Source organism: Ciona robusta, chromosome 12, assembly GCF_009617815.1.
Source record: "Ciona robusta chromosome 12, ASM961781v2".
Taxonomy (NCBI): Eukaryota; Metazoa; Chordata; class Ascidiacea; order Phlebobranchia; family Cionidae; genus Ciona; species Ciona robusta.
The window spans coordinates 2,981,779-3,008,350 of NC_143246.1; the positions used below are offsets into that span (position 1 = coordinate 2,981,779).

Sequence of the window (26,572 nt, forward strand, 5' to 3'; positions counted from 1 at the left end):
TTCACAAATATTTCATTTCGCATTTAAACTGTATGTTTGTCTTTAATAAATATCGTCCGGTAAATAAATTCCCGTACGAGTCCATATTTAAATATTTCTAGGTGTAACATTAAAAGTCCTACTATTCCTCAATTGAAGTAATACTTTTCCATGATAATCATCGCCTAATACTCTCAGGAAATGAATCAACAATTATGTTACTGCGTGCATTCTTGGACTATGGCTGCAATCTTTCTTCGAGCTCTAGAAGCTCCAGGTTATAACCCCGAACAAGACTGTATGTTAATTTTTTACCTATTTCTTTATTTGAAGTGTAGGCTTGTGCTTGATAAACATCGTCTTACGCACTCAGGAATAACTATTCGTGCCGATAAAAGTGGCTCGTTGGTCTAGCGGTATGATTCTCGCTTAGGGTGCGAGAGGTCGCGGGTTCAAATCCCGGACGATCCCGTACTTTACAAATTTTAGCTGTCTTCATGAACAAACATTCGTGTTAAGCATTCAAGTAAAAGATAACTCTGCCTGTTATCGTTGCTCGTTGTTCTACAAATCTCGATCGAATCCATATTTACTAAATTTTAGGTTTCAACATTCACAAATATTCGTCTAATGCACTAACGTAAAAAATAACTTAGTATGTTATCGTGGCTCGTTGGTCTAGGGGTATGATTCTCGCTTTGGGTGCGAGAGGTCCCGGGTTCAAATCCCGGACGAGCCCATATTTTAGTGATTTTAGCTGTCTACATTTATAAATATTCTTCTTATGCACTTAGGTAAAAATAACTTTATACCTTATTCATAGCTCGTTGATCTATGGGTATGATACAATTCCCGGGCGAGCCCATATTTAACAAATTCTAGCCCTGTACATGCTCAATATTCGTGTTATTCACTTAAGTTAAAGATAATTCTATCTGTTATCGTGGCTCGTTGTTCTACAAATCCCGATCGAAACCATATTTAATAAATTTTTGCTCTAAACATTTACAAATATTAGTCTTATGCACTAACGTAAAAAATAACTTAATTCCTTATCGTGGCTCGTTGGTCTAGGGGTATGATTCTCGCTTAGGGTGCGAGAGGTCCCGGGTTCAAATCCCGGACGAGCCCGTACTTTACAAATTTTAGCTGTCTTCAAGAAAAAATATTCGTGTTAAGCATTCACGTAAAATATAACTCTGCCTGTTATCGAGCCCATGTTTAACCAATTTTAGCTGTCTACATTCACAAATATTCGTCTTATGCACTAACGTAAAAAATAACTTAATATGTTATCGTGGCTCGTTGGTCTAGGGGTATGATTCTCGCTTTGGGTGCGAGAGGTCCCGGGTTCAAATCTCGGACGAGCCCATATTTTAGTGATTTTAGCTGTCTACATTTATAAATATTCTTCTTATGCACTTAGGTAAAAATAACTTTATAGGTTATGGTAGATGGTTGGTCTGTGGGTATAATACAAATCCCGGACGAGCCCGTGTTTTACAAATTTTAGCTGTCTACATACTTAAATATTCGTGTTAAGCACTGAAGTAAAAGATATCTCTTACTGTTATTGTGGCTCGTTGTTCTACAAATCCCGATCGAATCCATATTTACTAAATTTAACTCACAACATTCACAAAAATTCATCTTATGCGCTTACGTAAAAAATAACCTAATATCTTATCGTGGCTCGTTGGTCTAGAGGTATGATTCTCGCTTCGGGTGCGAGAGGTCCCGGGTTCAATTCCCGGACGAGCCCATATTTACTAAATTTTAGCTGTCACATTCACAAATATTTCATTTCGCATTTAAACTGTATGTTTGTCTTTAATAAATATCGTCCGGTAAATAAATTCCCGTACGAGTCCATATTTAAATATTTTTAGCTGTTAACATTAAAAGTCCTACTATTCCTCAATTGAAGTAATACTTTTCCATGATAATCATCGCCTAATACTCTCAGGAAATGAATCAACAATTATGTTACTGCGTGCATTCTTGGACTATGGCTGCAATCTTTCTTCGAGCTCTAGAAGCTCCAGGTTATAACCCCGAACAAGACTGTATGTTAATTTTTTACCTATTTCTTTATTTGAAGTGTAGGCTTGTGCTTGATAAACATCGTCTTACGCACTCAGGAAGAACTATTCGTGCCGATAAAAGTGGCTCGTTGGTCTAGCGGTATGATTCTCGCTTAGGGTGCGAGAGGTCGCGGGTTCAAATCCCGGACGATCCCGTACTTTACAAATTTTAGCTGTCTTCATGAACAAACATTCGTGTTAAGCATTCAAGTAAAAGATAACTCTGCCTGTTATCGTTGCTCGTTGTTCTACAAATCCCGATCGAATCCATATTTACTAAACTTTAGGTTTCAACATTCACAAATATTCGTCTAATGCACTAACGTAAAAAATAACTTAGTATGTTATCGTGGCTCGTTGGTCTAGGGGTATGATTCTCGCTTTGGGTGCGAGAGGTCCCGGGTTCAAATCCCGGACGAGCCCATATTTTAGTGATTTTAGCTGTCTACATTTATAAATATTCTTCTTATGCACTTAGGTAAAAATAACTTTATACCTTATTCATAGCTCGTTGATCTATGGGTATGATACAATTCCCGGGCGAGCCCATATTTAACAAATTCTAGCCCTGTACATGCTCAATATTCGTGTTATTCACTTAAGTTAAAGATAATTCTATCTGTTATCGTGGCTCGTTGTTCTACAAATCCCGATCGAAACCATATTTAATAAATTTTTGCTCTAAACATTTACAAATATTAGTCTTATGCACTAACGTAAAAAATAACTTAATTTCTTATCGTGGCTCGTTGGTCTAGGGGTATGATTCTCGCTTAGGGTGCGAGAGGTCCCGGGTTCAAATCCCGGACGAGCCCGTACTTTACAAATTTTAGCTGTCTTCAAGAACAAATATTCGTGTTAAGCATTCACGTAAAATATAACTCTGCCTGTTATCGAGCCCATGTTTAACCAATTTTAGCTGTCTACATTCACAAATATTCGTCTTATGCACTAACGTAAAAAATAACTTAATATGTTATCGTGGCTCGTTGGTCTAGGGGTATGATTCTCGCTTTGGGTGCGAGAGGTCCCGGGTTCAAATCCCGGACGAGCCCATATTTTAGTGATTTTAGCTGTCTACATTTATAAATATTCTTCTTATGCACTTAGGTAAAAATAACTTTATAGGTTATGGTAGATGGTTGGTCTGTGGGTATAATACAAATCCCGGACGAGCCCGTGTTTTACAAATTTTAGCTGTCTACATACTTAAATATTCGTGTTAAGCACTGAAGTAAAAGATATCTCTTACTGTTATTGTGGCTCGTTGTTCTACAAATCCCGATCGAATCCATATTTACTAAATTTAACTCACAACATTCACAAAAATTCATCTTATGCCCTTACGTAAAAAATAACCTAATATCTTATCGTGGCTCGATGGTCTAGAGTTATGATTCTCGCTTCGGGTGCGAGAGGTCCCGGGTTCAATTCCCGGACGAGCCCATATTTACTAAATTTTAGCTGTCAACATTCACAAATATTTCATTTCGCCATTAAACTGTATGTTTGTCTTTAATAAATATCGTCCGGTAAATAAATTCCCGTACGAGTCCATATTTAAATATTTTTAGCTGTTAACATTAAAAGTCCTACTATTCCTCAATTGAAGTAATACTTTTCCATGATAATCATCGCCTAATACTCTCAGGAAATGAATCAACATTTATGTTACTGCGTGCATTCTTGGACTATGGCTGCAATCTTTCTTCGAGCTCTAGAAGCTCCAGGTTATAACGTGTTATTCACTTAAGTAAAAGATAACTCTATCCGTTATCGTGGCTCGTTGTTCTACAAATCCCGATCGAATCCATATTTACTAAATTTTAGGTTTCAACATTCACAAATATTCGTCTAATGCACTAACGTAAAAAATAACTTAGTATGTTATCGTGGCTCGTTGGTCTAGGGGTATGATTCTCGCTTTGGGTGCGAGAGGTCCCGGGTTCAAATCCCGGACGAGCCCATATTTTAGTGATTTTAGTGATTTTAGCTGTCTATATTTATAAATATTCTTCTTATGCACTTAGGTAAAAATAACTTTATACCTTATCGTAGCTCGTTGATCTATGGGTATGATACAATTCCCGGGCGAGCCCATATTTAACAAATTCTAGCCCTGTACATGCTCAATATTCGTGTTATTCACTTAAGTTAAAGATAATTCTATCTGTTATCGTGGCTCGTTGTTATACAAATCCCGATCGAAACCATATTTAATAAATTTTAGCTCTAAACATTTACAAATATTAGTCTTATGCACTAACGTAAAAAATAACCTAATTTCTTATCGTGGCTCGTTGGTCTAGGGGTATGATTCTCGCTTAGGGTGCGAGAGGTCCCGGGTTCAAATCCCGGACGAGCCCGTACTTTACAAATTTTAGCTGTCTTCAAGAACAAATATTCGTGTTAAGCATTCACGTAAAATATAACTCTGCCTGTTATCGAGCCCATGTTTAACCAATTTTAGCTGTCTACATTCACAAATACTCGTCTTATGCACTAACGTAAAAAATAACTTAATTTCTCATCGTGGCTCGTTGGTCTAGGGGTATGATTCTCGCTTAGGGTGCGAGAGGTCCCGGGTTCAAATCCCGGACGAGCCCGTACTTTACAAATTTTAGCTGTCTTCAAGAACAAATATTCGTGTTAAGCATTCACGTAAAATATAACTCTGCCTGTTATCGAGCCCATGTTTAACCAATTTTAGCTGTCTACATTCACAAATATTCGTCTTATGCACTAACGTAAAAAATAACTTAATATGTTATCGTGGCTCGTTGGTCTAGGGGTTTGATTCTCGCTTTGGGTGCGAGAGGTCCCGGGTTCAAATCCGGACGAGCCCATATTTTAGTGATTTTAGCTGTCTACATTTATAAATATTCTTCTTATGCACTTAGGTAAAAATAACTTTATAGGTTATGGTAGATGGTTGGTCTGTGGGTATAATACAAATCCCGGACGAGCCCGTATTTTACAAATTTTAGCTGTCTACATACTTAAATATTCGTGTTAAGCACTGAAGTAAAAGATATCTCTTACTGTTATTGTGGCTCGTTGTTCTACAAATCCCGATCGAATCCATATTTACTAAATTTAACTCACAACATTCACAAAAATTCATCTTATGCGCTTACGTAAAAAATAACCTAATATCTTATGGTGGCTCGTTGGTCTAGAGGTATGATTCTCGCTTCGGGTGCGAGAGGTCCCGGGTTCAATTCCCGGACGAGCCCATATTTACTAAATTTTAGCTGTCAACATTCACAAATATTTCATTTCGCCATTAAACTGTATGTTTGTCTTTAATAAATATCGTCCGGTAAATAAATTCCCGTACGAGTCCATATTTAAATATTTTTAGCTGTTAACATTAAAAGTCCTACTACTCCTCAATTGAAGTAATACTTTTCCATAATAATCATCGCCTAATACTCTCAGGAAATGAATCAACAATTATGTTACTGCGTTCATTCTTGGACTATGGCTGCAATCTTTCTTCGAGCTCTAGAAGCTCCAGGTTATAACCCCGAACAAGACTGTATGTTAATTTTTTACCTATTTCTTTATTTGAAGTGTAGGCTTGTGCTTGATAAACATCGTCTTACGCACTCAGGAAGAACTATTCGTGCCGATAAAAGTGGCTCGTTGGTCTAGCGGTATGATTCTCGCTTAGGGTGCGAGAGGTCGCGGGTTCGAATCCCGGACGATCCCGTACTTTACAAATTTTAGCTGTCTTCATGAACAAACATTCGTGTTAAGCATTCAAGTAAAAGATAACTCTGCCTGTTATCGTGGCTCGTTGTTCTACAAATCCCGATCGAATCCATATTTACTAAATTTTAGGTTTCAACATTCACAAATATTCGTCTAATGCACTAACGTAAAAAATAACTTAGTATGTTATCGTGGCTCGTTGGTCTAGGGGTATGATTCTCGCTTTGGGTGCGAGAGGTCCCGGGTTCAAATCCCGGACGAGCCCATATTTTAGTGATTTTAGCTGTCTACATTTATAAATATTCTTCTTATGCACTTAGGTAAAAATAACTTTATACCTTATCGTAGCTCGTTGATCTATGGGTATGATACAATTCCCGGGCGAGCCCATATTTAACAAATTCTAGCCCTGTACATGCTCAATATTCGTGTTATTCACTTAAGTTAAAGATAATTCTATCTGTTATCGTGGCTCGTTGTTCTACAAATCCCGATCGAAACCATATTTAATAAATTTTTGCTCTAAACATTTACAAATATTAGTCTTATGCACTAACGTAAAAAATAACTTAATTTCTTATCGTGGCTCGTTGGTCTAGGGGTATGATTCTCGCTTAGGGTGCGAGAGGTCCCGGGTTCAAATCCCGGACGAGCCCGTACTTTACAAATTTTAGCTGTCTTCAAGAACAAATATTCGTGTTAAGCATTCACGTAAAATATAACTCTGCCTGTTATCGAGCCCATGTTTAACCAATTTTAGCTGTCTACATTCACAAATATTCGTCTTATGCACTAACGTAAAAAATAACTTAATATGTTATCGTGGCTCGTTGGTCTAGGGGTATGATTCTCGCTTTGGGTGCGAGAGGTCCCGGGTTCAAATCCCGGACGAGCCCATATTTTAGTGATTTTAGCTGTCTACATTTATAAATATTCTTCTTATGCACTTAGGTAAAAATAACTTTATAGGTTATGGTAGATGGTTGGTCTGTGGGTATAATACAAATCCCGGACGAGCCCGTGTTTTACAAATTTTAGCTGTCTACATACTTAAATATTCGTGTTAAGCACTGAAGTAAAAGATATCTCTTACTGTTATTGTGGCTCGTTGTTCTACAAATCCCGATCGAATCCATATTTACTAAATTTAACTCACAACATTCACAAAAATTCATCTTATGCGCCTACGTAAAAAATAACCTAATATCTTATCGTGGCTCGTTGGTCTAGAGGTATGATTCTCGCTTCGGGTGCGAGAGGTCCCGGGTTCCATTCCCGGACGAGCCCATATTTACTAAATTTTAGCTGTCAACATTCACAAATATTTCATTTCGCATTTAAACTGTATGTTTGTCTTTAATAAATATCGTCCGGTAAATAAATTCCCGTACGAGTCCATATTTAAATATTTCTAGGTGTTAACATTAAAAGTCCTACTATTCCTCAATTGAAGTAATACTTTTCCATGATAATCATCGCCTAATACTCTCAGGAAATGAATCAACAATTATGTTACTGCGTGCATTCTTGGACTATGGCTGCAATCTTTCTTCGAGCTCTAGAAGCTCCAGGTTATAACCCCGAACAAGACTGTATGTTAATTTTTTACCTATTTCTTTATTTGAAGTGTAGGCTTGTGCTTGATAAACATCGTCTTACGCACTCAGGAATAACTATTCGTGCCGATAAAAGTGGCTCGTTGGTCTAGCGGTATGATTCTCGCTTAGGGTGCGAGAGGTCGCGGGTTCAAATCCCGGACGATCCCGTACTTTACAAATTTTAGCTGTCTTCATGAACAAACATTCGTGTTAAGCATTCAAGTAAAAGATAACTCTGCCTGTTATCGTTGCTCGTTGTTCTACAAATCCCGATCGAATCCATATTTACTAAACTTTAGGTTTCAACATTCACAAATATTCGTCTAATGCACTAACGTAAAAAATAACTTAGTATGTTATCGTGGCTCGTTGGTCTAGGGGTATGATTCTCGCTTTGGGTGCGAGAGGTCCCGGGTTCAAATCCCGGACGAGCCCATATTTTAGTGATTTTAGCTGTCTACATTTATAAATATTCTTCTTATGCACTTAGGTAAAAATAACTTTATACCTTATTCATAGCTCGTTGATCTATGGGTATGATACAATTCCCGGGCGAGCCCATATTTAACAAATTCTAGCCCTGTACATGCTCAATATTCGTGTTATTCACTTAAGTTAAAGATAATTCTATCTGTTATCGTGGCTCGTTGTTCTACAAATCCCGATCGAAACCATATTTAATAAATTTTTGCTCTAAACATTTACAAATATTAGTCTTATGCACTAACGTAAAAAATAACTTAATTTCTTATCGTGGCTCGTTGGTCTAGGGGTATGATTCTCGCTTAGGGTGCGAGAGGTCCCGGGTTCAAATCCCGGACGAGCCCGTACTTTACAAATTTTAGCTGTCTTCAAGAACAAATATTCGTGTTAAGCATTCACGTAAAATATAACTCTGCCTGTTATCGAGCCCATGTTTAACCAATTTTAGCTGTCTACATTCACAAATATTCGTCTTATGCACTAACGTAAAAAATAACTTAATATGTTATCGTGGCTCGTTGGTCTAGGGGTATGATTCTCGCTTTGGGTGCGAGAGGTCCCGGGTTCAAATCCCGGACGAGCCCATATTTTAGTGATTTTAGCTGTCTACATTTATAAATATTCTTCTTATGCACTTAGGTAAAAATAACTTTATAGGTTATGGTAGATGGTTGGTCTGTGGGTATAATACAAATCCCGGACGAGCCCGTGTTTTACAAATTTTAGCTGTCTACATACTTAAATATTCGTGTTAAGCACTGAAGTAAAAGATATCTCTTACTGTTATTGTGGCTCGTTGTTCTACAAATCCCGATCGAATCCATATTTACTAAATTTAACTCACAACATTCACAAAAATTCATCTTATGCCCTTACGTAAAAAATAACCTAATATCTTATCGTGGCTCGATGGTCTAGAGTTATGATTCTCGCTTCGGGTGCGAGAGGTCCCGGGTTCAATTCCCGGACGAGCCCATATTTACTAAATTTTAGCTGTCAACATTCACAAATATTTCATTTCGCCATTAAACTGTATGTTTGTCTTTAATAAATATCGTCCGGTAAATAAATTCCCGTACGAGTCCATATTTAAATATTTTTAGCTGTTAACATTAAAAGTCCTACTATTCCTCAATTGAAGTAATACTTTTCCATGATAATCATCGCCTAATACTCTCAGGAAATGAATCAACATTTATGTTACTGCGTGCATTCTTGGACTATGGCTGCAATCTTTCTTCGAGCTCTAGAAGCTCCAGGTTATAACGTGTTATTCACTTAAGTAAAAGATAACTCTATCCGTTATCGTGGCTCGTTGTTCTACAAATCCCGATCGAATCCATATTTACTAAATTTTAGGTTTCAACATTCACAAATATTCGTCTAATGCACTAACGTAAAAAATAACTTAGTATGTTATCGTGGCTCGTTGGTCTAGGGGTATGATTCTCGCTTTGGGTGCGAGAGGTCCCGGGTTCAAATCCCGGACGAGCCCATATTTTAGTGATTTTAGTGATTTTAGCTGTCTATATTTATAAATATTCTTCTTATGCACTTAGGTAAAAATAACTTTATACCTTATCGTAGCTCGTTGATCTATGGGTATGATACAATTCCCGGGCGAGCCCATATTTAACAAATTCTAGCCCTGTACATGCTCAATATTCGTGTTATTCACTTAAGTTAAAGATAATTCTATCTGTTATCGTGGCTCGTTGTTATACAAATCCCGATCGAAACCATATTTAATAAATTTTAGCTCTAAACATTTACAAATATTAGTCTTATGCACTAACGTAAAAAATAACCTAATTTCTTATCGTGGCTCGTTGGTCTAGGGGTATGATTCTCGCTTAGGGTGCGAGAGGTCCCGGGTTCAAATCCCGGACGAGCCCGTACTTTACAAATTTTAGCTGTCTTCAAGAACAAATATTCGTGTTAAGCATTCACGTAAAATATAACTCTGCCTGTTATCGAGCCCATGTTTAACCAATTTTAGCTGTCTACATTCACAAATACTCGTCTTATGCACTAACGTAAAAAATAACTTAATTTCTCATCGTGGCTCGTTGGTCTAGGGGTATGATTCTCGCTTAGGGTGCGAGAGGTCCCGGGTTCAAATCCCGGACGAGCCCGTACTTTACAAATTTTAGCTGTCTTCAAGAACAAATATTCGTGTTAAGCATTCACGTAAAATATAACTCTGCCTGTTATCGAGCCCATGTTTAACCAATTTTAGCTGTCTACATTCACAAATATTCGTCTTATGCACTAACGTAAAAAATAACTTAATATGTTATCGTGGCTCGTTGGTCTAGGGGTTTGATTCTCGCTTTGGGTGCGAGAGGTCCCGGGTTCAAATCCCGGACGAGCCCATATTTTAGTGATTTTAGCTGTCTACATTTATAAATATTCTTCTTATGCACTTAGGTAAAAATAACTTTATAGGTTATGGTAGATGGTTGGTCTGTGGGTATAATACAAATCCCGGACGAGCCCGTATTTTACAAATTTTAGCTGTCTACATACTTAAATATTCGTGTTAAGCACTGAAGTAAAAGATATCTCTTACTGTTATTGTGGCTCGTTGTTCTACAAATCCCGATCGAATCCATATTTACTAAATTTAACTCACAACATTCACAAAAATTCATCTTATGCGCTTACGTAAAAAATAACCTAATATCTTATGGTGGCTCGTTGGTCTAGAGGTATGATTCTCGCTTCGGGTGCGAGAGGTCCCGGGTTCAATTCCCGGACGAGCCCATATTTACTAAATTTTAGCTGTCAACATTCACAAATATTTCATTTCGCCATTAAACTGTATGTTTGTCTTTAATAAATATCGTCCGGTAAATAAATTCCCGTACGAGTCCATATTTAAATATTTTTAGCTGTTAACATTAAAAGTCCTACTACTCCTCAATTGAAGTAATACTTTTCCATAATAATCATCGCCTAATACTCTCAGGAAATGAATCAACAATTATGTTACTGCGTTCATTCTTGGACTATGGCTGCAATCTTTCTTCGAGCTCTAGAAGCTCCAGGTTATAACCCCGAACAAGACTGTATGTTAATTTTTTACCTATTTCTTTATTTGAAGTGTAGGCTTGTGCTTGATAAACATCGTCTTACGCACTCAGGAAGAACTATTCGTGCCGATAAAAGTGGCTCGTTGGTCTAGCGGTATGATTCTCGCTTAGGGTGCGAGAGGTCGCGGGTTCGAATCCCGGACGATCCCGTACTTTACAAATTTTAGCTGTCTTCATGAACAAACATTCGTGTTAAGCATTCAAGTAAAAGATAACTCTGCCTGTTATCGTGGCTCGTTGTTCTACAAATCCCGATCGAATCCATATTTACTAAATTTTAGGTTTCAACATTCACAAATATTCGTCTAATGCACTAACGTAAAAAATAACTTAGTATGTTATCGTGGCTCGTTGGTCTAGGGGTATGATTCTCGCTTTGGGTGCGAGAGGTCCCGGGTTCAAATCCCGGACGAGCCCATATTTTAGTGATTTTAGCTGTCTACATTTATAAATATTCTTCTTATGCACTTAGGTAAAAATAACTTTATACCTTATCGTAGCTCGTTGATCTATGGGTATGATACAATTCCCGGGCGAGCCCATATTTAACAAATTCTAGCCCTGTACATGCTCAATATTCGTGTTATTCACTTAAGTTAAAGATAATTCTATCTGTTATCGTGGCTCGTTGTTCTACAAATCCCGATCGAAACCATATTTAATAAATTTTTGCTCTAAACATTTACAAATATTAGTCTTATGCACTAACGTAAAAAATAACTTAATTTCTTATCGTGGCTCGTTGGTCTAGGGGTATGATTCTCGCTTAGGGTGCGAGAGGTCCCGGGTTCAAATCCCGGACGAGCCCGTACTTTACAAATTTTAGCTGTCTTCAAGAACAAATATTCGTGTTAAGCATTCACGTAAAATATAACTCTGCCTGTTATCGAGCCCATGTTTAACCAATTTTAGCTGTCTACATTCACAAATATTCGTCTTATGCACTAACGTAAAAAATAACTTAATATGTTATCGTGGCTCGTTGGTCTAGGGGTATGATTCTCGCTTTGGGTGCGAGAGGTCCCGGGTTCAAATCCCGGACGAGCCCATATTTTAGTGATTTTAGCTGTCTACATTTATAAATATTCTTCTTATGCACTTAGGTAAAAATAACTTTATAGGTTATGGTAGATGGTTGGTCTGTGGGTATAATACAAATCCCGGACGAGCCCGTGTTTTACAAATTTTAGCTGTCTACATACTTAAATATTCGTGTTAAGCACTGAAGTAAAAGATATCTCTTACTGTTATTGTGGCTCGTTGTTCTACAAATCCCGATCGAATCCATATTTACTAAATTTAACTCACAACATTCACAAAAATTCATCTTATGCGCCTACGTAAAAAATAACCTAATATCTTATCGTGGCTCGTTGGTCTAGAGGTATGATTCTCGCTTCGGGTGCGAGAGGTCCCGGGTTCCATTCCCGGACGAGCCCATATTTACTAAATTTTAGCTGTCAACATTCACAAATATTTCATTTCGCATTTAAACTGTATGTTTGTCTTTAATAAATATCGTCCGGTAAATAAATTCCCGTACGAGTCCATATTTAAATATTTCTAGGTGTTAACATTAAAAGTCCTACTATTCCTCAATTGAAGTAATACTTTTCCATGATAATCATCGCCTAATACTCTCAGGAAATGAATCAACAATTATGTTACTGCGTGCATTCTTGGACTATGGCTGCAATCTTTCTTCGAGCTCTAGAAGCTCCAGGTTATAACCCCGAACAAGACTGTATGTTAATTTTTTACCTATTTCTTTATTTGAAGTGTAGGCTTGTGCTTGATAAACATCGTCTTACGCACTCAGGAATAACTATTCGTGCCGATAAAAGTGGCTCGTTGGTCTAGCGGTATGATTCTCGCTTAGGGTGCGAGAGGTCGCGGGTTCAAATCCCGGACGATCCCGTACTTTACAAATTTTAGCTGTCTTCATGAACAAACATTCGTGTTAAGCATTCAAGTAAAAGATAACTCTGCCTGTTATCGTTGCTCGTTGTTCTACAAATCTCGATCGAATCCATATTTACTAAATTTTAGGTTTCAACATTCACAAATATTCGTCTAATGCACTAACGTAAAAAATAACTTAGTATGTTATCGTGGCTCGTTGGTCTAGGGGTATGATTCTCGCTTTGGGTGCGAGAGGTCCCGGGTTCAAATCCCGGACGAGCCCATATTTTAGTGATTTTAGCTGTCTACATTTATAAATATTCTTCTTATGCACTTAGGTAAAAATAACTTTATACCTTATTCATAGCTCGTTGATCTATGGGTATGATACAATTCCCGGGCGAGCCCATATTTAACAAATTCTAGCCCTGTACATGCTCAATATTCGTGTTATTCACTTAAGTTAAAGATAATTCTATCTGTTATCGTGGCTCGTTGTTCTACAAATCCCGATCGAAACCATATTTAATAAATTTTTGCTCTAAACATTTACAAATATTAGTCTTATGCACTAACGTAAAAAATAACTTAATTTCTTATCGTGGCTCGTTGGTCTAGGGGTATGATTCTCGCTTAGGGTGCGAGAGGTCCCGGGTTCAAATCCCGGACGAGCCCGTACTTTACAAATTTTAGCTGTCTTCAAGAAAAAATATTCGTGTTAAGCATTCACGTAAAATATAACTCTGCCTGTTATCGAGCCCATGTTTAACCAATTTTAGCTGTCTACATTCACAAATATTCGTCTTATGCACTAACGTAAAAAATAACTTAATATGTTATCGTGGCTCGTTGGTCTAGGGGTATGATTCTCGCTTTGGGTGCGAGAGGTCCCGGGTTCAAATCTCGGACGAGCCCATATTTTAGTGATTTTAGCTGTCTACATTTATAAATATTCTTCTTATGCACTTAGGTAAAAATAACTTTATAGGTTATGGTAGATGGTTGGTCTGTGGGTATAATACAAATCCCGGACGAGCCCGTGTTTTACAAATTTTAGCTGTCTACATACTTAAATATTCGTGTTAAGCACTGAAGTAAAAGATATCTCTTACTGTTATTGTGGCTCGTTGTTCTACAAATCCCGATCGAATCCATATTTACTAAATTTAACTCACAACATTCACAAAAATTCATCTTATGCGCTTACGTAAAAAATAACCTAATATCTTATCGTGGCTCGTTGGTCTAGAGGTATGATTCTCGCTTCGGGTGCGAGAGGTCCCGGGTTCAATTCCCGGACGAGCCCATATTTACTAAATTTTAGCTGTCAACATTCACAAATATTTCATTTCGCATTTAAACTGTATGTTTGTCTTTAATAAATATCGTCCGGTAACTAAATTCCCGTACGAGTCCATATTTAAATATTTTTAGCTGTTAACATTAAAAGTCCTACTATTCCTCAATTGAAGTAATACTTTTCCATGATAATCATCGCCTAATACTCTCAGGAAATGAATCAACAATTATGTTACTGCGTGCATTCTTGGACTATGGCTGCAATCTTTCTTCGAGCTCTAGAAGCTCCAGGTTATAACCCCGAACAAGACTGTATGTTAATTTTTACCTATTTCTTTATTTGAAGTGTAGGCTTGTGCTTGATAAACATCGTCTTACGCACTCAGGAAGAACTATTCGTGCCGATAAAAGTGGCTCGTTGGTCTAGCGGTATGATTCTCGCTTAGGGTGCGAGAGGTCGCGGGTTCAAATCCCGGACGATCCCGTACTTTACAAATTTTAGCTGTCTTCATGAACAAACATTCGTGTTAAGCATTCAAGTAAAAGATAACTCTGCCTGTTATCGTTGCTCGTTGTTCTACAAATCCCGATCGAATCCATATTTACTAAATTTTAGGTTTCAACATTCACAAATATTCGTCTAATGCACTAACGTAAAAAATAACTTAGTATGTTATCGTGGCTCGTTGGTCTAGGGGTATGATTCTCGCTTTGGGTGCGAGAGGTCCCGGGTTCAAATCCCGGACGAGCCCATATTTTAGTGATTTTAGCTGTCTACATTTATAAATATTCTTCTTATGCACTTAGGTAAAAATAACTTTATACCTTATTCATAGCTCGTTGATCTATGGGTATGATACAATTCCCGGGCGAGCCCATATTTAACAAATTCTAGCCCTGTACATGCTCAATATTCGTGTTATTCACTTAAGTTAAAGATAATTCTATCTGTTATCGTGGTTCGTTGTTCTACAAATCCCGATCGAAACCATATTTAATAAATTTTTGCTCTAAACATTTACAAATATTAGTCTTATGCACTAACGTAAAAAATAACTTAATTTCTTATCGTGGCTCGTTGGTCTAGGGGTATGATTCTCGCTTAGGGTGCGAGAGGTCCCGGGTTCAAATCCCGGACGAGCCCGTACTTTACAAATTTTAGCTGTCTTCAAGAACAAATATTCGTGTTAAGCATTCACGTAAAATATAACTCTGCCTGTTATCGAGCCCATGTTTAACCAATTTTAGCTGTCTACATTCACAAATATTCGTCTTATGCACTAACGTAAAAAATAACTTAATATGTTATCGTGGCTCGTTGGTCTAGGGGTATGATTCTCGCTTTGGGTGCGAGAGGTCCCGGGTTCAAATCCCGGACGAGCCCATATTTTAGTGATTTTAGCTGTCTACATTTATAAATATTCTTCTTATGCACTTAGGTAAAAATAACTTTATAGGTTATGGTAGATGGTTGGTCTGTGGGTATAATACAAATCCCGGACGAGCCCGTGTTTTACAAATTTTAGCTGTCTACATACTTAAATATTCGTGTTAAGCACTGAAGTAAAAGATATCTCTTACTGTTATTGTGGCTCGTTGTTCTACAAATCCCGATCGAATCCATATTTACTAAATTTAACTCACAACATTCACAAAAATTCATCTTATGCCCTTACGTAAAAAATAACCTAATATCTTATCGTGGCTCGATGGTCTAGAGTTATGATTCTCGCTTCGGGTGCGAGAGGTCCCGGGTTCAATTCCCTGACGAGCCCATATTTACTAAATTTTAGCTGTCAACATTCACAAATATTTCATTTCGCCATTAAACTGTATGTTTGTCTTTAATAAATATCGTCCGGTAAATAAATTCCCGTACGAGTCCATATTTAAATATTTTTAGCTGTTAACATTAAAAGTCCTACTATTCCTCAATTGAAGTAATACTTTTCCATGATAATCATCGCCTAATACTCTCAGGAAATGAATCAACAATTATGTTACTGCGTGCATTCTTGGACTATGGCTGCAATCTTTCTTCGAGCTCTAGAAGCTCCAGGTTATAACCCCGAACAAGACTGTATGTTAATTTTTTACCTATTTCTTTATTTGAAGTGTAGGCTTGTGCTTGATAAACATCGTCTTACGCACTCAGGAAGAACTATTCGTGCCGATAAAAGTGGCTCGTTGGTCTAGCGGTATGATTCTCGCTTAGGGTGCGAGAGGTCGCGGGTTCGAATCCCGGACGATCCCGTACTTTACAAATTTTAGCTGTCTTCATGAACAAACATTCGTGTTAAGCATTCAAGTAAAAGATAACTCTGCCTGTTATCGTGGCTCGTTGTTCTACAAATCCCGATCGAATCCATATTTACTAAATTTTAGGTTTCAACATTCACAAATATTCGTCAAATGCACTAACGTAAAAAATAACTTAGTATGTTATCGTTGCTCGTTGGTCTAGGGGTATGATTCTCGCTTTGGGTGCGAGAGGTCCCGGGTTCAAATCCCGGACGAGCCCATATTTTAGTGATTTTAGCTGTCTACATTTATAAATATTCTTCTTATGCACTTAGGTAAAAATAACTTTATACCTTATTCATAGCTCGTTGATCTATGGGTATGATACAATTCCCGGGCGAGCCCATATTTAACAAATTCTAGCCCTGTACATGCTCAATATTCGTGTTATTCACTTAAGTTAAAGATAATTCTATCTGTTATCGTGGCTCGTTGTTCTACAAATCCCGATCGAAACCATATTTAATAAATTTTTGCTCTAAACATTTACAAATATTAGTCTTATGCACTAACGTAAAAAATAACTTAATTTCTTATCGTGGCTCGTTGGTCTAGGGGTATGATTCTCGCTTAGGGTGCGAGAGGTCCCGGGTTCAAATCCCGGACGAGCCCGTACTTTACAAATTTTAGCTGTCTTCAAGAACAAATATTCGTGTTAAGCATTCACGTAAAATATAACTCTGCCTGTTATCGAGCCCATGTTTAACCAATTTTAGCTGTCTACATTCACAAATATTCGTCTTATGCACTAACGTAAAAAATAACTTAATATGTTATCGTGGCTCGTTGGTCTAGGGGTATGATTCTCGCTTTGGGTGCGAGAGGTCCCGGGTTCAAATCCCGGACGAGCCCATATTTTAGTGATTTTAGCTGTCTACATTTATAAATATTCTTCTTATGCACTTAGGTAAAAATAACTTTATAGGTTATGGTAGATGGTTGGTCTGTGGGTATAATACAAATCCCGGACGAGCCCGTGTTTTACAAATTTTAGCTGTCTACATACTTAAATATTCGTGTTAAGCACTGAAGTAAAAGATATCTCTTACTGTTATTGTGGCTCGTTGTTCTACAAATCCCGATCGAATCCATATTTACTAAATTTAACTCACAACATTCACAAAAATTCATCTTATGCGCTTAAGTAAAAAATAACCTAATATCTTATCGTGGCTCGATGGCCTAGAGTTATGATTCTCGCTTCGGGTGCGAGAGGTCCCGGGTTCAATTCCCGGACGAGCCCATATTTACTAAATTTTAGCTGTCAACATTCACAAATATTTCATTTCGCCATTAAACTGTATGTTTGTCTTTAATAAATATCGTCCGGTAAATAAATTCCCGTACGAGTCCATATTTAAATATTTTTAGCTGTTAACATTAAAAGTCCTACTATTCCTCAATTGAAGTAATACTTTTCCATGATAATCATCGCCTAATACTCTCAGGAAATGAATCAACAATTATGTTACTGCGTGCATTCTTGGACTATGGCTGCAATCTTTCTTCGAGCTCTAGAAGCTCCAGGTTATAACCCCGAACAAGACTGTATGTTAATTTTTTACCTATTTCTTTATTTGAAGTGTAGGCTTGTGCTTGATAAACATCGTCTTACGCACTCAGGAAGAACTATTCGTGCCGATAAAAGTGGCTCGTTGGTCTAGCGGTATGATTCTCGCTTAGGGTGCGAGAGGTCGCGGGTTCGAATCCCGGACGATCCCGTACTTTACAAATTTTAGCTGTCTTCATGAACAAACATTCGTGTTAAGCATTCAAGTAAAAGATAACTCTGCCTGTTATCGTGGCTCGTTGTTCTACAAATCCCGATCGAATCCATATTTACTAAATTTTAGGTTTCAACATTCACAAATATTCGTCAAATGCACTAACGTAAAAAATAACTTAGTATGTTATCGTTGCTCGTTGGTCTAGGGGTATGATTCTCGCTTTGGGTGCGAGAGGTCCCGGGTTCAAATCCCGGACGAGCCCATATTTTAGTGATTTTAGCTGTCTACATTTATAAATATTCTTCTTATGCACTTAGGTAAAAATAAATTTATACCTTATCGTAGCTCGTTGATCTATGGGTATGATACAATTCCCGGGCGAGCCCATATTTAACAAATTCTAGCCCTGTACATGCTCAATATTCGTGTTATTCACTTAAGTTAAAGATAATTCTATCTGTTATCGTGGCTCGTTGTTCTACAAATCCCGATCGAAACCATATTTAATAAATTTTTGCTCTAAACATTTACAAATATTAGTCTTATGCACTAACTTAAAAAATAACTTAATTTCTTATCGTGGCTCGTTGGTCTAGGGGTATGATTCTCGCTTAGGGTGCGAGAGGTCCCGGGTTCAAATCCCGGACGAGCCCGTACTTTACAAATTTTAGCTGTCTTCAAGAACAAATATTCGTGTTAAGCATTCACGTAAAATATAACTCTGCCTGTTATCGAGCCCATGTTTAACCAATTTTAGCTGTCTACATTCACAAATATTCGTCTTATGCACTAACGTAAAAAATAACTTGATATGTTATCGTGGCTCGTTGGTCTAGGGGTATGATTCTCGCTTTGGGTGCGAGAGGTCCCGGGTTCAAATCCCGGTCGAGCCCATATTTTAGTGATTTTAGCTGTCTACATTTATAAATATTCTTCTTATGCACTTAGGTAAAAATAACTTTATAGGTTATGGTAGATGGTTGGTCTGTGGGTATAATACAAATCCCGGACGAGCCCGTGTTTTACAAATTTTAGCTGTCTACATACTTAAATATTCGTGTTAAGCACTGAAGTAAAAGATATCTCTTACTGTTATTGTGGCTCGTTGTTCTACAAATCCCGATCGAATCCATATTTACTAAATTTAACTCACAACATTCACAAAAATTCATCTTATGCGCTTACGTAAAAAATAACCTAATATCTTATCGTGGCTCGTTGGTCTAGAGGTATGATTCTCGCTTCGGGTGCGAGAGGTCCCGGGTTCAATTCCCGGACGAGCCCATATTTACTAAATTTTAGCTGTCAACATTCACAAATATTTCATTTCGCCATTAAACTGTATGTTTGTCTTTAATAAATATCGTCCGGTAAATAAATTCCCGTACGAGTCCATATTTAAATATTTTTAGCTGTTAACATTAAAAGTCCTACTATTCCTCAATTGAAGTAATACTTTTCCATGATAATCATCGCCTAATACTCTCAGGAAATGAATCAACAATTATGTTACTGCGTGCATTCTTGGACTATGGCTGCAATCTTTCTTCGAGCTCTAGAAGCTCCAGGTTATAACCCCGAACAAGACTGTATGTTAATTTTTTACCTATTTCTTTATTTGAAGTGTAGGCTTGTGCTTGATAAACATCGTCATACGCACTCAGGAAGAACTATTCGTGGCGATAAAAGTGGCTCGTTGGTCTAGCGGTATGATTCTCGCTTAGGGTGCGAGAGGTCGCGGGTTCGAATCCCGGACGATCCCGTACTTTACAAATTTTAGCTGTCTTCATGAACAAACATTCGTGTTAAGCATTCAAGTAAAAGATAACTCTGCCTGTTATCGTGGCTCGTTGTTCTACAAATCCCGATCGAATCCATATTTACTAAATTTTAGGTTTCAACATTCACAAATATTCGTCTAATGCACTAACGTAAAAAATAACTTAGTATGTTATCGTGGCTCGTTGGTCTAGGGGTATGATTCTCGCTTTGGGTGCGAGAGGTCCCGGGTTCAAATCCCGGACGAGCCCATATTTTAGTGATTTTAGCTGTCTACATTTATAAATATTCTTCTTATGCACTTAGGTAAAAATAACTTTATACCTTATCGTAGCTCGTTGATCTATGGGTATGATACAATTCCCGGGCGAGCCCATATTTAACAAATTCTAGCCCTGTACATGCTCAATATTCGTGTTATTCACTTAAGTTAAAGATAATTCTATCTGTTATCGTGGCTTGTTGTTCTACAAATCCCGATCGAAACCATATTTAATAAATTTTTGCTCTAAACATTTACAAATATTAGTCTTATGCACTAACGGAAAAAATAACTTAATTTCTTATCGTGGCTTGTTGGTCTAGGGGTATGATTCTCGCTTAGGGTGCGAGAGGTCCCGGGTTCAAATCCCGGACGAGCCCGTACTTTACAAATTTTAGCTGTCTTCAAGAACAAATATTCGTGTTAAGCATTCACGTAAAATATAACTCTGCCTGTTATCGAGCCCATGTTTAACCAATTTTAGCTGTCTACATTCACAAATATTCGTCTTATGCACTAACGTAAAAAATAACTTAATATGTTATCGTGGCTCGTTGGTCTAGGGGTATGATTCTCGCTTTGGGTGCGAGAGGTCCCGGGTTCAAATCCCGGACAAGCCCATATTTTAGTGATTTTAGCTGTCTACATTTATAAATATTCTTCTTATGCAATTAGGTAAAAATAACTTTATAGGTTATGGTAGATGGTTGGTCTTTGGGTATAATACAAATCCCGGACGAGCCCGTGTTTTACAAATTTTAGCTGTCTACATACTTAAATATTCGTGTTAAGCACTGAACTAAAAGATATCTCTTACTGTTATTGTGGCTCGTTGTTCTACAAATCCCGATCGAATCCATATTTACTAAATTTAACTCACAACATTCACAAAAATTCATCTTATGCGCTTACGTAAAAAATAACCTAATATCTTATCGTGGCTCGTTGGTCTAGAGGTATGATTCTCGCTTCGGGTGCGAGAGGTCCCGGGTTCAATTCCCGGACGAGCCCATATTTTAGTGATTTTAGCTGTCTACATTTATAAATATTCTTCTTATGCACTTAGGTAAAAATAACTTTATACCTTATCGTAGCTCGTTGATCTATGGGTATGATACAATTCCCGGGCGAGCCCATATTTAACAAATTCTAGCCCTGTACATGCTCAATATTCGTGTTATTCACTTAAGTTAAAGATAATTCTATCTGTTATCGTGGCTTGTTGTTCTACAAATCCCGATCGAAACCATATTTAATAAATTTTTGCTCTAAACATTTACAAATATTAGTCTTATGCACTAACGTAAAAAATAACTTAATTTCTTATCGTGGCTTGTTGGTCTAGGGGTATGATTCTCGCTTAGGGTGCGAGAGGTCCCGGGTTCAAATCCCGGACGAGCCCGTACTTTACAAATTTTAGCTGTCTTCAAGAACAAATATTCGTGTTAAGCATTCACGTAAAATATAACTCTGCCTGTTATCGAGCCCATGTTTAACCAATTTTAGCTGTCTACATTCACAAATATTCGTCTTATGCACTAACGTAAAAAATAACTTAATATGTTATCGTGGCTCGTTGGTCTAGGGGTATGATTCTCGCTTTGGGTGCGAGAGGTCCCGGGTTCAAATCCCGGACGAGCCCATATTTTAGTGATTTTAGCTGTCTACATTTATAAATATTCTTCTTATGCACTTAGGTAAAAATAACTTTATAGGTTATGGTAGATGGTTGGTCTGTGGGTATAATACAAATCCCGGACGAGCCCGTGTTTTACAAATTTTAGCTGTCTACATACTTAAATATTCGTGTTAAGCACTGAAGTAAAAGATATCTCTTACTGTTATTGTGGCTCGTTGTTCTACAAATCCCGATCGAATCCATATTTACTAAATTTAACTCACAACATTCACAAAAATTCATCTTATGCGCTTACGTAAAAAATAACCTAATATCTTATCGTGGCTCGTTGGTCTAGAGGTATGATTCTCGCTTCGGGTGCGAGAGGTCCCGGGTTCAATTCCCGGACGAGCCCATATTTACTAAATTTTAGCTGTGAACATTCACAAATATTTCATTTCGCATTTAAACTGTATGTTTGTCTTTAATAAATATCGTCCGGTAAATAAATTCCCGTACGAGTCCATATTTAAATATTTCTAGGTGTTAACATTAAAAGTCCTACTATTCCTCAATTGAAGTAATACTTTTCCATGATAATCATCGCCTGATACTCTCAGGAAATGAATCAACAATTATGTTACTGCGTGCATTCTTGGACTATGGCTGCAATCTTTCTTCGAGCTCTAGAAGCTCCAGGTTATAACCCCGAACAAGACTGTATGTTAATTTTTTACCTATTTCTTTATTTGAAGTGTAGGCTTGTGCTTGATAAACATCGTCTTACGCACTCAGGAAGAACTATTCGTGCCGATAAAAGTGGCTCGTTGGTCTAGCGGTATGATTCTCGCTTAGGGTGCGAGAGGTCGCGGGTTCAAATCCCGGACGATCCCGTACTTTACAAATTTTAGCTGTCTTCATGAACAAACATTCGCGTTAAGCATTCAAGTAAAAGATAACTCTGCCTGTTATCGTTGCTCGTTGTTCTACAAATCTCGATCGAATCCATATTTACTAAATTTTAGGTTTCAACATTCACAAATATTCGTCTAATGCACTAACGTAAAAAATAACTTAGTATGTTATCGTGGCTCGTTGGTCTAGGGGTATGATTCTCGCTTTGGGTGCGAGAGGTCCCGGGTTCAAATCCCGGACGAGCCCATATTTTAGTGATTTTAGCTGTCTACATTTATAAATATTCTTCTTATGCACTTAGGTAAAAATAACTTTATACCTTATTCATAGCTCGTTGATCTATGGGTATGATACAATTCCCGGGCGAGCCCATATTTAACAAATTCTAGCCCTGTACATGCTCAATATTCGTGTTATTCACTTAAGTTAAAGATAATTCTATCTGTTATCGTGGCTCGTTGTTCTACAAATCCCGATCGAAACCATATTTAATAAATTTTTGCTCTAAACATTTACAAATATTAGTCTTATGCACTAACGTAAAAAATAACTTAATTGCTTATCGTGGCTCGTTGGTCTAGGGGTATGATTCTCGCTTAGGGTGCGAGAGGTCCCGGGTTCAAATCCCGGACGAGCCCGTACTTTACAAATTTTAGCTGTCTTCAAGAACAAATATTCGTGTTAAGCATTCACGTAAAATATAACTCTGCCTGTTATCGAGCCCATGTTTAACCAATTTTAGCTGTCTACATTCACAAATATTCGTCTTATGCACTAACGTAAAAAATAACTTAATATGTTATCGTGGCTCGTTGGTCTAGGGGTATGATTCTCGCTTTGGGTGCGAGAGGTCCCGGGTTCAAATCCCGGACAAGCCCATATTTTAGTGATTTTAGCTGTCTACATTTATAAATATTCTTCTTATGCAATTAGGTAAAAATAACTTTATAGGTTATGGTAGATGGTTGGTCTTTGGGTATAATACAAATCCGGACGAGCCCGTGTTTTACAAATTTTAGCTGTCTACATACTTAAATATTCGTGTTAAGCACTGAACTAAAAGATATCTCTTACTGTTATTGTGGCTCGTTGTTCTACAAATCCCGATCGAATCCATATTTACTAAATTTAACTCACAACATTCACAAAAATTCATCTTATGCGCTTACGTAAAAAATAACCTAATATCTTATCGTGGCTCGTTGGTCTAGAGGTATGATTCTCGCTTCGGGTGCGAGAGGTCCCGGGTTCAATTCCCGGACGAGCCCATATTTACTAAATTTTAGCTGTCAACATTCACAAATATTTCATTTCGCATTTAAACTGTATGTTTGTCTTTAATAAATATCGTCCGGTAAATAAATTCACGTACGAGTCCATATTTAAATATTTTTAGCTGTTAACATTAAAAGTCCTACTATTCCTCAATTGAAGTAATACTTTTCCATGATAATCATCGCCTAATACTCTCAGGAAATGAATCAACAATTATGTTACTGCGTGCATTCTTGGACTATGGCTGCAATCTTTCTTCGAGCTCTAGAAGCTCCAGGTTATAACCCCGAACAAGACTGTATGTTAATTTTTTACCTATTTCTTTATTTGAAGTGTAGGCTTGCGCTTGATAAACATCGTCTTACGCACTCAGGAAGAACTATTCGTGCCGATAAAAGTGGCTCGTTGGTCTAGCGGTATGATTCTCGCTTAGGGTGCGAGAGGTCGCGGGTTCAAATCCCGGACGATCCCGTACTTTACAAATTTTAGCTGTCTTCATGAACAAACATTCGTGTTAAGCATTCAAGTAAAAGATAACTCTGCCTGTTATCGTGGCTCGTTGTTCTACAAATCCCGATCGAATCCATATTTACTAAATTTTAGGTTTCAACATTCACAAATATTCGTCTAATGCACTAACGTAAAAAATAACTTAGTATGTTATCGTGGCTCGTTGGTCTAGGGGTATGATTCTCGCTTTGGGTGCGAGAGGTCCCGGGTTCAAATCCCGGACGAGCCCATATTTTAGTGATTTTAGCTGTCTACATTTATAAATATTCTTCTTATGCACTTAGGTAAAAATAACTTTATACCTTATCGTAGCTCGTTGATCTATGGGTATGATACAATTCCCGGGCGAGCCCATATTTAACAAATTCTAGCCCTGTACATGCTCAATATTCGTGTTATTCACTTAAGTTAAAGATAACTCTACCTGTTATCGTGGCTCGTTGTTCTACAAATCCCGATCGAATCCATATTTACTAAATTTTAGGTTTCAACATTCACAAATATTCGTCTAATGCACTAACGTAAAAAATAACTTAGTATGTTATCGTGGCTCGTTGGTCTAGGGGTATGATTCTCGCTTTGGGTGCGAGAGGTCCCGGATTCAAATCCCGGACGAGCCCATATTTTAGTGATTTTAGCTGTCTACATTTATAAATATTCTTCTTATGCACTTAGGTAAAAATAACTTTATACCTTATCGTAGCTCGTTGATCTATGGGTATGATACAATTCCCGGGCGAGCCCATATTTAACAAATTCTAGCCCTGTACATGCTCAATATTCGTGTTATTCACTTAAGTTAAAGATAATTCTATCTGTTATCGTGGCTCGTTGTTCTACACATCCCGATCGAAACCATATTTAATAAATTTTAGCTCTAAACATTTGCAAATATTAGTCTTATGCACTAACGTAAAAAATAACTTAATTTCTTATCGTGGCTCGTTGGTCTAGGGGTATGATTCTCGCTTAGGGTGCGAGAGGTCGCGGGTTCAAATCCCGGACGATCCCGTACTTTATAAATTTTAGCTGTCTTCATGAACAAACATTCGTGTTAAGCATTCAAGTAAAAGATAACTCTGCCTGTTATCGTGGCTTGTTTTTCTACAAATCCCGATCGCATCCATATTTACTAAATTTTAGCTCTCAACATTCACAAATATTCGTCTTATGCACTAACGTAAAAAATAACTTAATATCTTATCGTGGCTCGTTGGTCTATGGGTATGATACAATTCCCGGGCGAGCCCATATTTAACAAATTCTAGCCCTGTACATGCTCAATATTCGTGTTATTCACTTAAGTTAAAGATAACTCTACCTGTTATCGTGGCTCGTTGTTCTACAAATCCCGATCGAATCCATATTTACTAAATTTTAGGTTTCAACATTCACAAATATTCGTCTAATGCACTAACGTAAAAAATAACTTAGTATGTTATCGTGGCTCGTTGGTCTAGGGGTATGATTCTCGCTTTGGGTGCGAGAGGTCCCGGATTCAAATCCCGGACGAGCCCATATTTTAGTGATTTTAGCTGTCTACATTTATAAATATTCTTCTTATGCACTTAGGTAAAAATAACTTTATACCTTATCGTAGCTCGTTGATCTATGGGTATGATACAATTCCCGGGCGAGCCCATATTTAACAAATTCTAGCCCTGTACATGCTCAATATTCGTGTTATTCACTTAAGTTAAAGATAATTCTATCTGTTATCGTGGCTCGTTGTTCTACACATCCCGATCGAAACCATATTTAATAAATTTTAGCTCTAAACATTTGCAAATATTAGTCTTATGCACTAACGTAAAAAATAACTTAATTTCTTATCGTGGCTCGTTGGTCTAGGGGTATGATTCTCGCTTAGGGTGCGAGAGGTCGCGGGTTCAAATCCCGGACGATCCCGTACTTTATAAATTTTAGCTGTCTTCATGAACAAACATTCGTGTTAAGCATTCAAGTAAAAGATAACTCTGCCTGTTATCGTGGCTTGTTTTTCTACAAATCCCGATCGCATCCATATTT

At 37.5% G+C, this 26,572-nt stretch overlaps 60 non-coding genes across 60 annotated transcripts; all 60 read left to right on the plus strand.

Annotated features, from left to right (window-relative positions):
• Positions 1-646: 646 nt before the first annotated feature.
• On the plus strand, positions 647-718 carry Trnap-ugg (transfer RNA proline (anticodon UGG)). The gene has a single exon. It is a non-coding gene; the product is annotated as a tRNA-Pro (tRNA).
• A 320-nt stretch (positions 719-1,038) lies between these two features.
• Trnap-agg (transfer RNA proline (anticodon AGG)) lies at positions 1,039-1,110 on the plus strand. Its single transcript has one exon. It is a non-coding gene; the product is annotated as a tRNA-Pro (tRNA).
• Positions 1,111-1,278: 168 nt separating this feature from the next.
• Trnap-ugg (transfer RNA proline (anticodon UGG)) lies at positions 1,279-1,350 on the plus strand. The gene has a single exon. It is a non-coding gene; the product is annotated as a tRNA-Pro (tRNA).
• Positions 1,351-1,669: 319 nt separating this feature from the next.
• Positions 1,670-1,741, plus strand: Trnap-cgg (transfer RNA proline (anticodon CGG)). The gene has a single exon. It is a non-coding gene; the product is annotated as a tRNA-Pro (tRNA).
• Positions 1,742-2,414: 673 nt separating this feature from the next.
• Trnap-ugg (transfer RNA proline (anticodon UGG)) lies at positions 2,415-2,486 on the plus strand. The gene has a single exon. It is a non-coding gene; the product is annotated as a tRNA-Pro (tRNA).
• A 320-nt stretch (positions 2,487-2,806) lies between these two features.
• On the plus strand, positions 2,807-2,878 carry Trnap-agg (transfer RNA proline (anticodon AGG)). Its single transcript has one exon. It is a non-coding gene; the product is annotated as a tRNA-Pro (tRNA).
• Positions 2,879-3,046: 168 nt separating this feature from the next.
• Trnap-ugg (transfer RNA proline (anticodon UGG)) lies at positions 3,047-3,118 on the plus strand. Its single transcript has one exon. It is a non-coding gene; the product is annotated as a tRNA-Pro (tRNA).
• Positions 3,119-3,957: 839 nt separating this feature from the next.
• On the plus strand, positions 3,958-4,029 carry Trnap-ugg (transfer RNA proline (anticodon UGG)). Its single transcript has one exon. It is a non-coding gene; the product is annotated as a tRNA-Pro (tRNA).
• Positions 4,030-4,357: 328 nt separating this feature from the next.
• Trnap-agg (transfer RNA proline (anticodon AGG)) lies at positions 4,358-4,429 on the plus strand. The gene has a single exon. It is a non-coding gene; the product is annotated as a tRNA-Pro (tRNA).
• A 168-nt stretch (positions 4,430-4,597) lies between these two features.
• Positions 4,598-4,669, plus strand: Trnap-agg (transfer RNA proline (anticodon AGG)). Its single transcript has one exon. It is a non-coding gene; the product is annotated as a tRNA-Pro (tRNA).
• Positions 4,670-5,227: 558 nt separating this feature from the next.
• Trnap-cgg (transfer RNA proline (anticodon CGG)) lies at positions 5,228-5,299 on the plus strand. Its single transcript has one exon. It is a non-coding gene; the product is annotated as a tRNA-Pro (tRNA).
• Positions 5,300-5,705: 406 nt separating this feature from the next.
• On the plus strand, positions 5,706-5,777 carry Trnap-agg (transfer RNA proline (anticodon AGG)). Its single transcript has one exon. It is a non-coding gene; the product is annotated as a tRNA-Pro (tRNA).
• Positions 5,778-5,973: 196 nt separating this feature from the next.
• On the plus strand, positions 5,974-6,045 carry Trnap-ugg (transfer RNA proline (anticodon UGG)). The gene has a single exon. It is a non-coding gene; the product is annotated as a tRNA-Pro (tRNA).
• A 319-nt stretch (positions 6,046-6,364) lies between these two features.
• On the plus strand, positions 6,365-6,436 carry Trnap-agg (transfer RNA proline (anticodon AGG)). Its single transcript has one exon. It is a non-coding gene; the product is annotated as a tRNA-Pro (tRNA).
• Positions 6,437-6,604: 168 nt separating this feature from the next.
• On the plus strand, positions 6,605-6,676 carry Trnap-ugg (transfer RNA proline (anticodon UGG)). Its single transcript has one exon. It is a non-coding gene; the product is annotated as a tRNA-Pro (tRNA).
• A 319-nt stretch (positions 6,677-6,995) lies between these two features.
• Trnap-cgg (transfer RNA proline (anticodon CGG)) lies at positions 6,996-7,067 on the plus strand. The gene has a single exon. It is a non-coding gene; the product is annotated as a tRNA-Pro (tRNA).
• A 674-nt stretch (positions 7,068-7,741) lies between these two features.
• Trnap-ugg (transfer RNA proline (anticodon UGG)) lies at positions 7,742-7,813 on the plus strand. Its single transcript has one exon. It is a non-coding gene; the product is annotated as a tRNA-Pro (tRNA).
• A 320-nt stretch (positions 7,814-8,133) lies between these two features.
• Trnap-agg (transfer RNA proline (anticodon AGG)) lies at positions 8,134-8,205 on the plus strand. Its single transcript has one exon. It is a non-coding gene; the product is annotated as a tRNA-Pro (tRNA).
• Positions 8,206-8,373: 168 nt separating this feature from the next.
• On the plus strand, positions 8,374-8,445 carry Trnap-ugg (transfer RNA proline (anticodon UGG)). Its single transcript has one exon. It is a non-coding gene; the product is annotated as a tRNA-Pro (tRNA).
• Positions 8,446-9,284: 839 nt separating this feature from the next.
• Trnap-ugg (transfer RNA proline (anticodon UGG)) lies at positions 9,285-9,356 on the plus strand. The gene has a single exon. It is a non-coding gene; the product is annotated as a tRNA-Pro (tRNA).
• Positions 9,357-9,684: 328 nt separating this feature from the next.
• On the plus strand, positions 9,685-9,756 carry Trnap-agg (transfer RNA proline (anticodon AGG)). The gene has a single exon. It is a non-coding gene; the product is annotated as a tRNA-Pro (tRNA).
• A 168-nt stretch (positions 9,757-9,924) lies between these two features.
• Trnap-agg (transfer RNA proline (anticodon AGG)) lies at positions 9,925-9,996 on the plus strand. The gene has a single exon. It is a non-coding gene; the product is annotated as a tRNA-Pro (tRNA).
• A 168-nt stretch (positions 9,997-10,164) lies between these two features.
• Trnap-ugg (transfer RNA proline (anticodon UGG)) lies at positions 10,165-10,236 on the plus strand. The gene has a single exon. It is a non-coding gene; the product is annotated as a tRNA-Pro (tRNA).
• Positions 10,237-10,555: 319 nt separating this feature from the next.
• On the plus strand, positions 10,556-10,627 carry Trnap-cgg (transfer RNA proline (anticodon CGG)). Its single transcript has one exon. It is a non-coding gene; the product is annotated as a tRNA-Pro (tRNA).
• Positions 10,628-11,033: 406 nt separating this feature from the next.
• On the plus strand, positions 11,034-11,105 carry Trnap-agg (transfer RNA proline (anticodon AGG)). The gene has a single exon. It is a non-coding gene; the product is annotated as a tRNA-Pro (tRNA).
• Positions 11,106-11,301: 196 nt separating this feature from the next.
• On the plus strand, positions 11,302-11,373 carry Trnap-ugg (transfer RNA proline (anticodon UGG)). Its single transcript has one exon. It is a non-coding gene; the product is annotated as a tRNA-Pro (tRNA).
• Positions 11,374-11,692: 319 nt separating this feature from the next.
• Trnap-agg (transfer RNA proline (anticodon AGG)) lies at positions 11,693-11,764 on the plus strand. The gene has a single exon. It is a non-coding gene; the product is annotated as a tRNA-Pro (tRNA).
• A 168-nt stretch (positions 11,765-11,932) lies between these two features.
• On the plus strand, positions 11,933-12,004 carry Trnap-ugg (transfer RNA proline (anticodon UGG)). The gene has a single exon. It is a non-coding gene; the product is annotated as a tRNA-Pro (tRNA).
• Positions 12,005-12,323: 319 nt separating this feature from the next.
• On the plus strand, positions 12,324-12,395 carry Trnap-cgg (transfer RNA proline (anticodon CGG)). Its single transcript has one exon. It is a non-coding gene; the product is annotated as a tRNA-Pro (tRNA).
• A 674-nt stretch (positions 12,396-13,069) lies between these two features.
• Trnap-ugg (transfer RNA proline (anticodon UGG)) lies at positions 13,070-13,141 on the plus strand. Its single transcript has one exon. It is a non-coding gene; the product is annotated as a tRNA-Pro (tRNA).
• A 320-nt stretch (positions 13,142-13,461) lies between these two features.
• Positions 13,462-13,533, plus strand: Trnap-agg (transfer RNA proline (anticodon AGG)). The gene has a single exon. It is a non-coding gene; the product is annotated as a tRNA-Pro (tRNA).
• A 168-nt stretch (positions 13,534-13,701) lies between these two features.
• Positions 13,702-13,773, plus strand: Trnap-ugg (transfer RNA proline (anticodon UGG)). The gene has a single exon. It is a non-coding gene; the product is annotated as a tRNA-Pro (tRNA).
• A 319-nt stretch (positions 13,774-14,092) lies between these two features.
• Positions 14,093-14,164, plus strand: Trnap-cgg (transfer RNA proline (anticodon CGG)). Its single transcript has one exon. It is a non-coding gene; the product is annotated as a tRNA-Pro (tRNA).
• Positions 14,165-14,837: 673 nt separating this feature from the next.
• Positions 14,838-14,909, plus strand: Trnap-ugg (transfer RNA proline (anticodon UGG)). The gene has a single exon. It is a non-coding gene; the product is annotated as a tRNA-Pro (tRNA).
• A 320-nt stretch (positions 14,910-15,229) lies between these two features.
• On the plus strand, positions 15,230-15,301 carry Trnap-agg (transfer RNA proline (anticodon AGG)). Its single transcript has one exon. It is a non-coding gene; the product is annotated as a tRNA-Pro (tRNA).
• Positions 15,302-15,469: 168 nt separating this feature from the next.
• Trnap-ugg (transfer RNA proline (anticodon UGG)) lies at positions 15,470-15,541 on the plus strand. The gene has a single exon. It is a non-coding gene; the product is annotated as a tRNA-Pro (tRNA).
• Positions 15,542-16,338: 797 nt separating this feature from the next.
• Trnap-agg (transfer RNA proline (anticodon AGG)) lies at positions 16,339-16,410 on the plus strand. The gene has a single exon. It is a non-coding gene; the product is annotated as a tRNA-Pro (tRNA).
• Positions 16,411-16,606: 196 nt separating this feature from the next.
• Trnap-ugg (transfer RNA proline (anticodon UGG)) lies at positions 16,607-16,680 on the plus strand. Its single transcript has one exon. It is a non-coding gene; the product is annotated as a tRNA-Pro (tRNA).
• A 318-nt stretch (positions 16,681-16,998) lies between these two features.
• Positions 16,999-17,070, plus strand: Trnap-agg (transfer RNA proline (anticodon AGG)). The gene has a single exon. It is a non-coding gene; the product is annotated as a tRNA-Pro (tRNA).
• Positions 17,071-17,238: 168 nt separating this feature from the next.
• Trnap-ugg (transfer RNA proline (anticodon UGG)) lies at positions 17,239-17,310 on the plus strand. The gene has a single exon. It is a non-coding gene; the product is annotated as a tRNA-Pro (tRNA).
• Positions 17,311-18,107: 797 nt separating this feature from the next.
• On the plus strand, positions 18,108-18,179 carry Trnap-agg (transfer RNA proline (anticodon AGG)). The gene has a single exon. It is a non-coding gene; the product is annotated as a tRNA-Pro (tRNA).
• A 196-nt stretch (positions 18,180-18,375) lies between these two features.
• Positions 18,376-18,449, plus strand: Trnap-ugg (transfer RNA proline (anticodon UGG)). Its single transcript has one exon. It is a non-coding gene; the product is annotated as a tRNA-Pro (tRNA).
• Positions 18,450-18,766: 317 nt separating this feature from the next.
• Positions 18,767-18,838, plus strand: Trnap-agg (transfer RNA proline (anticodon AGG)). The gene has a single exon. It is a non-coding gene; the product is annotated as a tRNA-Pro (tRNA).
• A 168-nt stretch (positions 18,839-19,006) lies between these two features.
• On the plus strand, positions 19,007-19,078 carry Trnap-ugg (transfer RNA proline (anticodon UGG)). Its single transcript has one exon. It is a non-coding gene; the product is annotated as a tRNA-Pro (tRNA).
• Positions 19,079-19,397: 319 nt separating this feature from the next.
• Trnap-cgg (transfer RNA proline (anticodon CGG)) lies at positions 19,398-19,469 on the plus strand. The gene has a single exon. It is a non-coding gene; the product is annotated as a tRNA-Pro (tRNA).
• A 406-nt stretch (positions 19,470-19,875) lies between these two features.
• Positions 19,876-19,947, plus strand: Trnap-agg (transfer RNA proline (anticodon AGG)). Its single transcript has one exon. It is a non-coding gene; the product is annotated as a tRNA-Pro (tRNA).
• A 196-nt stretch (positions 19,948-20,143) lies between these two features.
• Trnap-ugg (transfer RNA proline (anticodon UGG)) lies at positions 20,144-20,215 on the plus strand. The gene has a single exon. It is a non-coding gene; the product is annotated as a tRNA-Pro (tRNA).
• A 319-nt stretch (positions 20,216-20,534) lies between these two features.
• Positions 20,535-20,606, plus strand: Trnap-agg (transfer RNA proline (anticodon AGG)). The gene has a single exon. It is a non-coding gene; the product is annotated as a tRNA-Pro (tRNA).
• Positions 20,607-20,774: 168 nt separating this feature from the next.
• On the plus strand, positions 20,775-20,846 carry Trnap-ugg (transfer RNA proline (anticodon UGG)). Its single transcript has one exon. It is a non-coding gene; the product is annotated as a tRNA-Pro (tRNA).
• Positions 20,847-21,165: 319 nt separating this feature from the next.
• Positions 21,166-21,237, plus strand: Trnap-cgg (transfer RNA proline (anticodon CGG)). The gene has a single exon. It is a non-coding gene; the product is annotated as a tRNA-Pro (tRNA).
• A 319-nt stretch (positions 21,238-21,556) lies between these two features.
• Trnap-agg (transfer RNA proline (anticodon AGG)) lies at positions 21,557-21,628 on the plus strand. The gene has a single exon. It is a non-coding gene; the product is annotated as a tRNA-Pro (tRNA).
• Positions 21,629-21,796: 168 nt separating this feature from the next.
• Trnap-ugg (transfer RNA proline (anticodon UGG)) lies at positions 21,797-21,868 on the plus strand. Its single transcript has one exon. It is a non-coding gene; the product is annotated as a tRNA-Pro (tRNA).
• Positions 21,869-22,187: 319 nt separating this feature from the next.
• On the plus strand, positions 22,188-22,259 carry Trnap-cgg (transfer RNA proline (anticodon CGG)). Its single transcript has one exon. It is a non-coding gene; the product is annotated as a tRNA-Pro (tRNA).
• A 674-nt stretch (positions 22,260-22,933) lies between these two features.
• On the plus strand, positions 22,934-23,005 carry Trnap-ugg (transfer RNA proline (anticodon UGG)). Its single transcript has one exon. It is a non-coding gene; the product is annotated as a tRNA-Pro (tRNA).
• A 320-nt stretch (positions 23,006-23,325) lies between these two features.
• On the plus strand, positions 23,326-23,397 carry Trnap-agg (transfer RNA proline (anticodon AGG)). Its single transcript has one exon. It is a non-coding gene; the product is annotated as a tRNA-Pro (tRNA).
• A 168-nt stretch (positions 23,398-23,565) lies between these two features.
• Trnap-ugg (transfer RNA proline (anticodon UGG)) lies at positions 23,566-23,637 on the plus strand. Its single transcript has one exon. It is a non-coding gene; the product is annotated as a tRNA-Pro (tRNA).
• A 318-nt stretch (positions 23,638-23,955) lies between these two features.
• Trnap-cgg (transfer RNA proline (anticodon CGG)) lies at positions 23,956-24,027 on the plus strand. Its single transcript has one exon. It is a non-coding gene; the product is annotated as a tRNA-Pro (tRNA).
• A 674-nt stretch (positions 24,028-24,701) lies between these two features.
• Positions 24,702-24,773, plus strand: Trnap-ugg (transfer RNA proline (anticodon UGG)). The gene has a single exon. It is a non-coding gene; the product is annotated as a tRNA-Pro (tRNA).
• A 319-nt stretch (positions 24,774-25,092) lies between these two features.
• On the plus strand, positions 25,093-25,164 carry Trnap-ugg (transfer RNA proline (anticodon UGG)). Its single transcript has one exon. It is a non-coding gene; the product is annotated as a tRNA-Pro (tRNA).
• Positions 25,165-25,989: 825 nt separating this feature from the next.
• Positions 25,990-26,061, plus strand: Trnap-ugg (transfer RNA proline (anticodon UGG)). Its single transcript has one exon. It is a non-coding gene; the product is annotated as a tRNA-Pro (tRNA).
• The last annotated feature ends 511 nt before the right edge of the window (positions 26,062-26,572 follow it).